The sequence below is a fragment of the Haliotis cracherodii genome, unplaced genomic scaffold, assembly GCF_022045235.1.
Source record: "Haliotis cracherodii isolate W230 unplaced genomic scaffold, xgHalCrac1.p SCAF_2, whole genome shotgun sequence".
Lineage (NCBI taxonomy): Eukaryota > Metazoa > Mollusca > Gastropoda > Lepetellida > Haliotidae > Haliotis > Haliotis cracherodii.
The window spans coordinates 72,974,731-72,987,867 of NW_027266275.1; the positions used below are offsets into that span (position 1 = coordinate 72,974,731).

A 13,137-nucleotide genomic window follows, 5' to 3' on the forward strand; every position below is an offset into this window, starting at 1 on the left:
TGTTGAATGTGTATTAGAATGTTAATTCAAAAAGTTTGTTGAAGATATATATTCGTTTTGTAGGGCTTCCAGAGTCCGAATTTTTGGACTCGAGTACCCGAGGGGTGAAACTCGACTCGAACTCGAGTACCCGAAAATAGGACGTCCTTTAAGAATATTGGTTCATTAGATCAAAATTGCGATCTAAAAATATTAAAACATGTTATAAGTATAATTGAACTGCACTTAAATGTAAATAGAGAGCGTCCACGGAACTTGTTTATCTGTCAAAGTGTATGGAAGTGTTCAGTATTAATGTTTGCTTGTAACTGCAAACTTTACGTCACGTCTACAAATACATACAGTACATATTGAACACAAACCAAGGTTTTTTTTCTGACGATTAGCGTTTCTTTCGACACCTGCCAACAAGCACGAACAATAATTCGCAGGAAGAAAATCGATAATGTGCATCACGTGACATACACGTATACACAGCTGTTGGGCTGCAAGACTGAGGCCGCTAAATATGGAAATGTAGTACTATAAGTTCATTCATTCATGAGTTGGTCACGTTTTATAAATGTACCAAACTGTCGACCTGTCGCTTGATTTGTGAGCACTGAAATAGCACATATATCCCAGCTAATTAGTTGTTAATCTGTGTAAGGGAATACACTTGGCATTTGATGTCGGAGCAAAGAAGCAATAGTCGCCTTGATACATTCAATTTCTTAAAGTCGGGAAGGAAAAACAATAATTACGTCTATTTTATGTTACATTCTCAATTGTTCTAATGTACATCTACTTTCTACAAAGAATACATTATTCAAACAATATGTTTTGAAGCTTTAATCAATATATTGATGAACAATTGAACATTGAAACAGAGTGACCCTGCCTTATCGAGTACTCGCGTCCTTGATAACGGACTCGAGTCCCAGTAGAACCGACCCGGCCCCGACTTCTAGTATACTCGATGAAGCCCTATCGTTTAGCATTTTAAAACCTTTTTCTACAACCTGTCACCCCTATAATAGAAATGATGGCATGTTCGATTTCCAAGAAATGACCTGTCTCGCAACTTCCGAGAATATTGACAGTCACTCCACAGTGTACAGCACTAAAGCGCTCAGTTCAAAATTAAGATAAAGAGGTATCTATTCCACAATGGGACTACATCAAATTTCAAAACACACTAACTTTATATCCTAAATGACGTCTGTTGTTGAAGCACGCCATGTCATTTTGCCATCTTATTGGTGAATATTGGTCTTCTTGTATACACACGTGAATATTTAGGATTTGCAGCGGTGTTGCTGCATGACTTTATCATCTATACAGGTTAACCTGACCTCAACCCACAACCTCAACCGCCAGTGGCCACGTTAGGTAAACCCTAAATTGGACCCATTTGCTTAAACAACGAAAACAAGGTACGCATACTTACATACATATAAACTGTCAATGCAAGAGCAATATTAGATTGCTGGTACGTAGTGACATCTTAGCCCATTTCGTGTTTTTAGATCCAAAATGTGTTTAGGAAAAACACGCACAATCTAAACAGGTATGGAATGCGTTAAATACATTAACACTTCGTTTTTGAGCGTATGGCTTTAGAATATTTTATATCAGATTATTTCTTGGAAGTAGACCACCCATCATGGTTTATTCTCAGTAAATGGATATACTTTCAATTTCACTTTCCTTTTCTAAAGGCCGAGCTATGTAGGGCCCCGTCCGTGGTTACAGTTGTAGTCATGCATGCTTGCATTGTTCGGTGCGCGTATAGCAACAAGCAAAGCCCTGCTGACGGTGTCTCAGTAGCGTCGGGAATCCTTGATCACCTTGATCTGTTGGCTGTTAGGACATTGTAATGCTGAAGTAGTGTACACACGTTCTATAGATGTCTATAGGAAGGCTCTTTACATATGTGCTTCTGTTTGTATATGACTCGTCTACTAGGTTAAACCTAAAGAAGGTGCTCGAAACTGAACAATAGTATTTCTTAGTCTCGAAGTACACAATACCCCGAAATCAAGACACGATCAGAGCTGTTCGGCGAAATAATTGCTCAGTATTCGCAGACAGAATACACAAAGTAACGTAGCTTCACTGTCACACCGAGGTCCTGGCTTCGGACAGAATCCACAAAGTAATGTAGCTTCACTGTCACACCGAGGTCCTGGCTTCGAACAGAATACACAAAGTAACGTAGCTTCACTGTCACACCGAGGTCCTGGCTTCGCACAGAATACATAAAAAGTAACGTAGCTTCACCGTCACACCGAGGTCCTGGCTTAGAACAGAATACACAAAGTAACGTAGCTTCACCGTCACACCGAGGTCCTGGCTTCGCACAGAATACACAAAGTAACGTAGCTTCAATGTCACACAGAGGTCCTGGCTTAGAACAGAATACACAAAGTAACGTAGCTTCACAGTCACACCGAGGTCCTGGCTTCGCACAGAATACACAAAGTAACGTAGCTTCAATGTCACACCGAGGTCCTGGCTTCGCACAGAATACACAAAGTAACGTATCTTCACCGTCACACCGAAGTCCTGGCTTCGAACAGAATACATAAAAAGTAACGTAGCTTCACTGTCACACCGAGGTCCTGGCTTCGAACAGAATACACAAAGTAACGTAGCTTCACTGTCACACCGAGGTCCAGGGTTCGCACAGAATACATAAAAAGTAACAGAATACACAAAATAACGTAGCTTCACTGTCACACCGAGGTCCTGGCTTAGAACAGAATACACAGAGTAACGTAGCTTCACGTCACACCGAGGTCCTGGCTTCGAACAGTATACACAAAGTAACATGGCTTCACTGTCACACCGAGGTCCTGGCTTCGCACAGAATACATAAAAAGTAACGTAGCTTCACTGTCACACCGAGGTCCTGGATTCACGCAGAATATATAAAAAGTAACGTAGCTTCACTGTCACACCGAGGTCCTGGCTTCGCACAGAATACACAAAGTAACGTAGCTTCAATGTCACACCGAGGTCCTGGCTTCGCACAGAATACACAAAGTAACGTAGCTTCACTGTCACACAGAGGTCCTGGCTTCGCACAGAATACATAAAAAGTAACGTAGCTTCACTGTCACACAGAGGTCCTGGCTTCGCACAGAATACACAAAGTAACGTAGCTTCACTGTCACATCGAGGTCCTGGCTTCGCACAGAATACACAAAGTAACGTAGCTTCACTGTCACACCGAAGTCCTGGCTTCGAACAGAATACATAAAAAGTAACGTAGCTTCACTGTCACACCGAGGTCCTGGCTTAGAACAGAATACACAAAGTAACGTAGCTTCACCGTCACACCGAGGTCCAGGGTTCGCACAGAATACATAAAAAGTAACAGAATACACAAAGTAACGTAGCTTCACTGTCACACCCAGGTCCTGGCTTAGAACAGAATACACAAAGTAACGTAGCTTCACCGTCACACCGAGGTCCCGGCTTCGAACAGAATACACAAAGTAACATGGCTTCACTGTCACACCGAGGTCCTGGCTTCGCACAGAATACATAAAAAGTAACGTAGCTTCACTGTCACACAGAGGTCCTGGCTTCACACAGAATACATAAAAAGTAACGTAGCTTCACTGTCACACCGAGGTCCTGGCTTAGAACAGAATACACAAAGTAACGTAATTTTGCCGTCACACTGAGGTCCTGGCTTCGCACAGAATATATAAAAAGTAACGTAGCTTCACCGTCACACCGAGGTCCTGGCTTCACACAGAATACACAAAGTAACGTAGCTTCACCGTCACACCGAAGTCCTGGCTTCGCACAGAATACATAAAAAGTAACGTAGCTTCACTGTCACATCGAGGTCCTGGCTTCACACAGAATACACAAAGTAACGTAGCTTCACCGTCACACCGAAGTCCTGGCTTCGAACAGAATACATAAAAAGTAACGTAGCTTCACTGTCACACCGAGGTCCTGGCTTCGCACAGAATACACAAAATAACGTAGCTTCACCGTCACACCGAGTTCCTGGCTTCGCACAGAATATATAAAAAGTAACGTAGCTTCACTGTCACACCGAGGTCCTGGCTTCGCACAGAATACACAAAGTAACGTAGCTTCACTGTCACACGGAGGTCCTGGCTTCGCAGAGAATGCATAAAAAGTAACGTAGCTTCACTGTCACACCGAGGTCCTGGCTTCGCACAGAATACACAAAGTAACGTAGCTTCACTGTCACACAGAGGTCCTGGCTTCGCACAGAATACATAAAAAGTAACGTAGCTTCACTGTCACATCGAGGTCCTGGCTTCACACAGAATACACAAAGTAACGTAGCTTCACCGTCACACCGAAGTCCTGGCTTCGAACAGAATACATAAAAAGTAACGTAGCTTCACTGTCACACCGAGGTCCTGGCTTCGAACAGAATACACAAAGTAACGTAGCTTCACCGTCACACCGAGGTCCTGGCTTCGAACAGAATACACAAAGTAACATGGCTTCACTGTCACACCGAGGTCCTGGCTTCGCACAGAATACATAAAAAGTAACGTAGCTTCACTGTCACACAGAAGTCCTGGCTTCACACAGAATACATAAAAAGTAACGTAGCTTCACTGTCACACCGAGGTCCTGGCTTAGAACAGAATACACAAAGTAACGTAATTTTGCCGTCACACTGAGGTCCTGGCTTCGCACAGAATATATAAAAAGTAACGTAGCTTCACCGTCACACCGAGGTCCTGGCTTCGCACAGAATACACAAAGTAATGTATCTTCACTGTCACACCGAGGTCCTGGCTTCGCACAGAATACATAAAAAGTAACATACTTCACTGTCACACCGAGGTCCTGGCTTCGCACAGAATACACAAAGTAACGTAGCTTCACTGTCACACCGAGGTCCTGGCTTCGCACAGAATACATAAAAAGTAACGTAGCTTCACTGTCACACCGAGGTCCTGGATTCACACAGAATACATAAAAAGTAACATAGCTTCACTGTCACACCGAGGTCCTGGCTTCGAACAGAATACACAAAGTAACGTAGTTTCACCGTCACACCGAGGTCCTGGCTTCGCACAGAATATATAAAAAGTAACGTAGCTTCACTGTCACACCGAGGTCCTGGCTTCGCACAGAATACACAAAGTAACGTAGCTTCACTGTCACACGGAGGTCCTGGCTTTGCACAGAATGCATAAAAAGTAACGTAGCTTCACTGTCACACCGAGGTCCTGGCTTTGCACAGAATACACAAAGTAACGTAGCTTCACTGTCACACAGAGGTCCTGGCTTCGCACAGAATACATAAAAAGTAACGTAGCTTCACAGTCACATCGAGGTCCTGGCTTCGCACAGAATACACAAAGTAACGTAGCTTCACCGTCACACCGAAGTCCTGGCTTCGAACAGAATACATAAAAAGTAACGTAGCTTCACTGTCACACCGAGGTCCTGGCTTCGAACAGAATACACAAAGTAACGTAGCTTCACCGTCACACCGAGGTCCTGGCTTCGCACACAATACATAAAAAGTAACAGAATACACAAAGTAACGTAGCTTCACTGTCACACCGAGGTCCTGGCTTAGAACAGAATACACAAAGTAACGTAGCTTCACCGTCACACCGAGGTCCTGGCTTCGAACAGAATACACAAAGCAACATGGCTTCACTGTCACACCGAGGTCCTGGCTTCGCACAGAATACACAAAGTAACGTAGCTTCACTGTCACACCGAGGTCCTGGCTTCGCACAGAATACATAAAAAGTAACATAGCTTCACCGTCACACCGAGGTCCTGGCTTTGCACAGAATACACAAAGTAATGTAGCTTCACCATCACACCGAGGTCCTGGCTTCGAACAGAATACACAAAGTAACGTAGCTTCACTGTCACACCGAGGTCCTGGCTTCGCACAGAATACATAAAAAGTAACGTAGCTTCACTGTCACACCGAGGTCCTGGCTTCGCACAGAATACACAAAGTAAAGCAGCTTCACTGTCACACCAAGGTGCTGGCTTCGCACAGAATACAAAAAAAGTAACGTAGCTTCACCTTCACACCGAGGTCCTGGCTTCGCACAGAATACACAAAGTAACGTAGCTTCACTGTCACACCGAGGTCCTGGCTTCGCACAGAATACATAAAAAATGACGTAGCTTCACTGTCACACCGAGGTCCTGGCTTCGAACAGAATACACAAAGTAAAGTAGCTTCACTGTCACACCGAGGTCCTGGCTTCGAACAGAATACACAAAGTAACGTAGCTTCACTGTCACACCGAGGTCCTGGCTTCGAACAGAATACACAAAGTAACGTAGCTTCACTGTCACACCGAGGTCCTGGCTTCGCACAGAATACACAAAGTAACGTAGCTTCACTGTCACACCGAGGTCCTGGCTTCGCACAGAATACATAAAAAGTAACGTAGCTTCACCGTCACACCGAGGTCCTGGCTTCCAACAGAATACACAAAGTAACGTAGCTTCACTGTCACACCGAGGTCCTGGCTTCGAACAGAATACACAAAGTAACGTAGCTTCACTGTCACACTGAGGTCCTGGCTTCGCACAGAATACACAAAGTAACGTAGCTTCACTGTCACACCGAGGTCCTAGCTTCGAACAGAATACACAAAGTAACGTAGCTTCACTGTCACACCGAGGTCCTGGCTTCGAACAGAATACACAAAGTAACGTAGCTTCACTGTCACACCGAGGTCCTGGCTTCGCACAGAATACACAAAGTAACGTAGCTTCACTGTCACACCGAGGTCCTGGCTTTGCACAGAATACACAAAGAAACGTAGCTTCACTGTCACACCGAGGTCCTGGCTTTGCACAGAATACACAAAGTAACGTAGCTTCACCGTCACACCGAAGTCCTGGCTTCGAACAGAATACATAAAAAGTAACGTAGCTTCACTGTCACACCGAGGTCCTGGCTTCGAACAGAATACACAAAGTAACGTAGCTTCACCGTCACACCGAGGTCCAGGGTTCACACAGAATACATAAAAAGTAACAGAATACACAAAGTAACGTAGCTTCACTGTCACACCGAGGTCCTGGCTTAGAACAGAATACACAAAGTAACGTAGCTTCACCGTCACACCGAGGTCCTGGCTTCGAACAGAATACACAAAGTAACATGGCTTCACTGTCACACCGAGGTCCTGGCTTCGCACAGAATACACAAAGTAACGTAGCTTCACTGTCACACCGAGGTCCTGGCTTCGCACAGAATACATAAAAATTAACATAGCTTCACCGTCACACCGAGGTCCTGGCTTTGCACAGAATACACAAAGTAATGTAGCTTCACCATCACACCGAGGTCCTGGCTTCGAACAGAATAGACAAAGTAACGTAGCTTCACTGTCACACCGAGGTCCTGGCTTCGCACAGAATACATAAAAAGTAACATAGCTTCACTGTCACACCGAGGTCCTGGCTTCGCACAGAATACACAAAGTAAAGCAGCTTCACTGTCACACCAAGGTGCTGGCTTCGCACAGAATACAAAAAAAGTAACATAGCTTCACCTTCACACCGAGGTCCTGGCTTCGCACAGAATACACAAAGTAACGTAGCTTCACTGTCACACCGAGGTCCTGGCTTCGAACAGAATACACAAAGTAACGTAGCTTCACCGTCACACCGAGGTCCTGGCTTCGCACACAATACATAAAAAGTAACAGAATACACAAAGTAACGTAGCTTCACTGTCACACCGAGGTCCTGGCTTAGAACAGAATACACAAAGTAACGTAGCTTCACCGTCACACCGAGGTCCTGGCTTCGAACAGAATACACAAAGCAACATGGCTTCACTGTCACACCGAGGTCCTGGCTTCGCACAGAATACACAAAGTAACGTAGCTTCACTGTCACACCGAGGTCCTGGCTTCGCACAGAATACATAAAAAGTAACATAGCTTCACCGTCACACCGAGGTCCTGGCTTTGCACAGAATACACAAAGTAATGTAGCTTCACCATCACACCGAGGTCCTGGCTTCGAACAGAATACACAAAGTAACGTAGCTTCACTGTCACACCGAGGTCCTGGCTTCGCACAGAATACATAAAAAGTAACGTAGCTTCACTGTCACACCGAGGTCCTGGCTTCGCACAGAATACACAAAGTAAAGCAGCTTCACTGTCACACCAAGGTGCTGGCTTCGCACAGAATACAAAAAAAGTAACGTAGCTTCACCTTCACACCGAGGTCCTGGCTTCGCACAGAATACACAAAGTAACGTAGCTTCACTGTCACACCGAGGTCCTGGCTTCGCACAGAATACATAAAAAATGACGTAGCTTCACTGTCACACCGAGGTCCTGGCTTCGAACAGAATACACAAAGTAAAGTAGCTTCACTGTCACACCGAGGTCCTGGCTTCGAACAGAATACACAAAGTAACGTAGCTTCACTGTCACACCGAGGTCCTGGCTTCGAACAGAATACACAAAGTAACGTAGCTTCACTGTCACACCGAGGTCCTGGCTTCGCACAGAATACACAAAGTAACGTAGCTTCACTGTCACACCGAGGTCCTGGCTTCGCACAGAATACATAAAAAGTAACGTAGCTTCACCGTCACACCGAGGTCCTGGCTTCCAACAGAATACACAAAGTAACGTAGCTTCACTGTCACACCGAGGTCCTGGCTTCGAACAGAATACACAAAGTAACGTAGCTTCACTGTCACACTGAGGTCCTGGCTTCGCACAGAATACACAAAGTAACGTAGCTTCACTGTCACACCGAGGTCCTAGCTTCGAACAGAATACACAAAGTAACGTAGCTTCACTGTCACACCGAGGTCCTGGCTTCGAACAGAATACACAAAGTAACGTAGCTTCACTGTCACACCGAGGTCCTGGCTTCGCACAGAATACACAAAGTAACGTAGCTTCACTGTCACACCGAGGTCCTGGCTTTGCACAGAATACACAAAGAAACGTAGCTTCACTGTCACACCGAGGTCCTGGCTTTGCACAGAATACACAAAGTAACGTAGCTTCACCGTCACACCGAAGTCCTGGCTTCGAACAGAATACATAAAAAGTAACGTAGCTTCACTGTCACACCGAGGTCCTGGCTTCGAACAGAATACACAAAGTAACGTAGCTTCACCGTCACACCGAGGTCCAGGGTTCACACAGAATACATAAAAAGTAACAGAATACACAAAGTAACGTAGCTTCACTGTCACACCGAGGTCCTGGCTTAGAACAGAATACACAAAGTAACGTAGCTTCACCGTCACACCGAGGTCCTGGCTTCGAACAGAATACACAAAGTAACATGGCTTCACTGTCACACCGAGGTCCTGGCTTCGCACAGAATACACAAAGTAACGTAGCTTCACTGTCACACCGAGGTCCTGGCTTCGCACAGAATACATAAAAATTAACATAGCTTCACCGTCACACCGAGGTCCTGGCTTTGCACAGAATACACAAAGTAATGTAGCTTCACCATCACACCGAGGTCCTGGCTTCGAACAGAATAGACAAAGTAACGTAGCTTCACTGTCACACCGAGGTCCTGGCTTCGCACAGAATACATAAAAAGTAACATAGCTTCACTGTCACACCGAGGTCCTGGCTTCGCACAGAATACACAAAGTAAAGCAGCTTCACTGTCACACCAAGGTGCTGGCTTCGCACAGAATACAAAAAAAGTAACATAGCTTCACCTTCACACCGAGGTCCTGGCTTCGCACAGAATACACAAAGTAACGTAGCTTCACTGTCACACCGAGGTCCTGGCTTCGCACAGAATACATAAAAAATGACGTAGCTTCACTGTCACACCGAGGTCCTGGCTTCGAACAGAATACACAAAGTAAAGTAGCTTCACTGTCACACCGAGGTCCTGGCTTCGAACAGAATACACAAAGTAACGTAGCTTCACTGTCACACCGAGGTCCTGGCTTCGAACAGAATACACAAAGTAACGTAGCTTCACTGTCACACCGAGGTCCTGGCTTCTCACAGAATACACAAAGTAACGTAGCTTCACTGTCACACCGAGGTCCTGGCTTCGCACAGAATACATAAAAAGTAACGTAGCTTCACCGTCACACCGAGGTCCTGGCTTCCAACAGAATACACAAAGTAACGTAGCTTCACTGTCACACCGAGGTCCTGGCTTCGAACAGAATACACAAAGTAACGTAGCTTCACTGTCACACTGAGGTCCTGGCTTCGCACAGAATACACAAAGTAACGTAGCTTCACCGTCACACCGAGGTCCTGGCTTTGCACAGAATACACAAAGAAACGTAGCTTCACTGTCACACCGAGGTCCTGGCTTCGCACAGAATACATAAAAAGTAACGTAGCTTCACTGTCACACCGAGGTCCTGGCTTCGAACAGAATACACAGAGTAACGTAGCTTCAATGTCACACCGAGGTCCTGGCTTCGCACAGTATACACAAAGTAACGTAGCTTCACTGTCACACTGAGGTCCTGGCTTCGAACAGAATACACAAAGTAACGTAGCTTCACCGTCACACCGAAGTCCTGGCTTCGAACAGAATACATAAAAAGTAACGTAGCTTCACCGTCACACCGAGGTCCTGGCTTCGAACAGAATACACAAAGTAACGTAGCTTCACCGTCACACCGAGGTCCAGGGTTCGCACAGAATACATAAAAAGTAACAGAATACACAAAGTAACGTAGCTTCACTGTCACACCGAGGTCCTGGCTTAGAACAGAATACACAAAGTAACGTAGCTTCACCGTCACACCGAGGTCCTGGCTTCGAACAGAATACACAAAGTAACATGGCTTCACTGTCACACCGAGGTCCTGGCTTCGCACAGAATACACAAAGTAACGTAGCTTCACTGTCACACCGAGGTCCTGGCTTCGCACAGAATACATAAAAAGTAACGTAGCTTCACCGTCACACCGAGGTCCTGGCTTTGCACAGAATACACAAAGTAATGTAGCTTCACCATCACACCGAGGTCCTGGCTTCGAACAGAATACACAAAGTAACGTAGCTTCACTGTCACACCGAGGTCCTGGCTTCGCACAGAATACATAAAAAGTAACGTAGCTTCACTGTCACACCGAGGTCCTGGCTTCGCACAGAATACACAAAGTAAAGCAGCTTCACTGTCACACCAAGGTGCTGGCTTCGCACAGAATACAAAAAAAGTAACGTAGCTTCACCTTCACACCGAGGTCCTGGCTTCGCACAGAATACACAAAGTAACGTAGCTTCACTGTCACACCGAGGTCCTGGCTTCGCACAGAATACATAAAAAATGACGTAGCTTCACTGTCACACCGAGGTCCTGGCTTCGAACAGAATACACAAAGTAAAGTAGCTTCACTGTCACACCGAGGTCCTGGCTTCGAACAGAATACACAAAGTAACGTAGCTTCACTGTCACACCGAGGTCCTGGCTTCGAACAGAATACACAAAGTAACGTAGCTTCACTGTCACACCGAGGTCCTGGCTTCGCACAGAATACACAAAGTAACGTAGCTTCACTGTCACACCGAGGTCCTGGCTTCGCACAGAATACATAAAAAGTAACGTAGCTTCACCGTCACACCGAGGTCCTGGCTTCCAACAGAATACACAAAGTAACGTAGCTTCACTGTCACACCGAGGTCCTGGCTTCGAACAGAATACACAAAGTAACGTAGCTTCACTGTCACACCGAGGTCCTGGCTTCGCACAGAATACACAAAGTAACGTAGCTTCACCGTCACACCGAGGTCCTGGCTTTGCACAGAATACACAAAGAAACGTAGCTTCACTGTCACACCGAGGTCCTGGCTTTGCACAGAATACACAAAGTAACGTAGCTTCACCGTCACACCGAAGTCCTGGCTTCGAACAGAATACATAAAAAGTAACGTAGCTTCACTGTCACACCGAGGTCCTGGCTTCGAACAGAATACACAAAGTAACGTAGCTTCACCGTCACACCGAGGTCCAGGGTTCACACAGAATACATAAAAAGTAACAGAATACACAAAGTAACGTAGCTTCACTGTCACACCGAGGTCCTGGCTTAGAACAGAATACACAAAGTAACGTAGCTTCACCGTCACACCGAGGTCCTGGCTTCGAACAGAATACACAAAGTAACATGGCTTCACTGTCACACCGAGGTCCTGGCTTCGCACAGAATACACAAAGTAACGTAGCTTCACTGTCACACCGAGGTCCTGGCTTCGCACAGAATACATAAAAATTAACATAGCTTCACCGTCACACCGAGGTCCTGGCTTTGCACAGAATACACAAAGTAATGTAGCTTCACCATCACACCGAGGTCCTGGCTTCGAACAGAATAGACAAAGTAACGTAGCTTCACTGTCACACCGAGGTCCTGGCTTCGCACAGAATACATAAAAAGTAACATAGCTTCACTGTCACACCGAGGTCCTGGCTTCGCACAGAATACACAAAGTAAAGCAGCTTCACTGTCACACCAAGGTGCTGGCTTCGCACAGAATACAAAAAAAGTAACATAGCTTCACCTTCACACCGAGGTCCTGGCTTCGCACAGAATACACAAAGTAACGTAGCTTCACTGTCACACCGAGGTCCTGGCTTCGCACAGAATACATAAAAAATGACGTAGCTTCACTGTCACACCGAGGTCCTGGCTTCGAACAGAATACACAAAGTAAAGTAGCTTCACTGTCACACCGAGGTCCTGGCTTCGAACAGAATACACAAAGTAACGTAGCTTCACTGTCACACCGAGGTCCTGGCTTCGAACAGAATACACAAAGTAACGTAGCTTCACTGTCACACCGAGGTCCTGGCTTCGCACAGAATACACAAAGTAACGTAGCTTCACTGTCACACCGAGGTCCTGGCTTCGCACAGAATACATAAAAAGTAACGTAGCTTCACCGTCACACCGAGGTCCTGGCTTCCAACAGAATACACAAAGTAACGTAGCTTCACTGTCACACCGAGGTCCTGGCTTCGAACAGAATACACAAAGTAACGTAGCTTCACTGTCACACTGAGGTCCTGGCTTCGCACAGAATACATAAAAAGTAACGTAGCTTCACCGTCACACCGAGGTCCTGGCTTTGCACAGAATACACAAAGAAACGTAGCTTCACTGTCACACCGAGGTCCTGGCTTCGC

At 45.8% G+C, this 13,137-nt stretch overlaps 1 protein-coding gene across 1 annotated transcript in view; it reads right to left on the reverse strand.

Annotated features, from left to right (window-relative positions):
• LOC139469610 (uncharacterized) overlaps positions 1-13,137 on the reverse strand; it is a 447,403-nt gene that overhangs the window by 379,762 nt on the left and 54,504 nt on the right. The gene's annotated exons all lie outside the window — the stretch shown is intronic.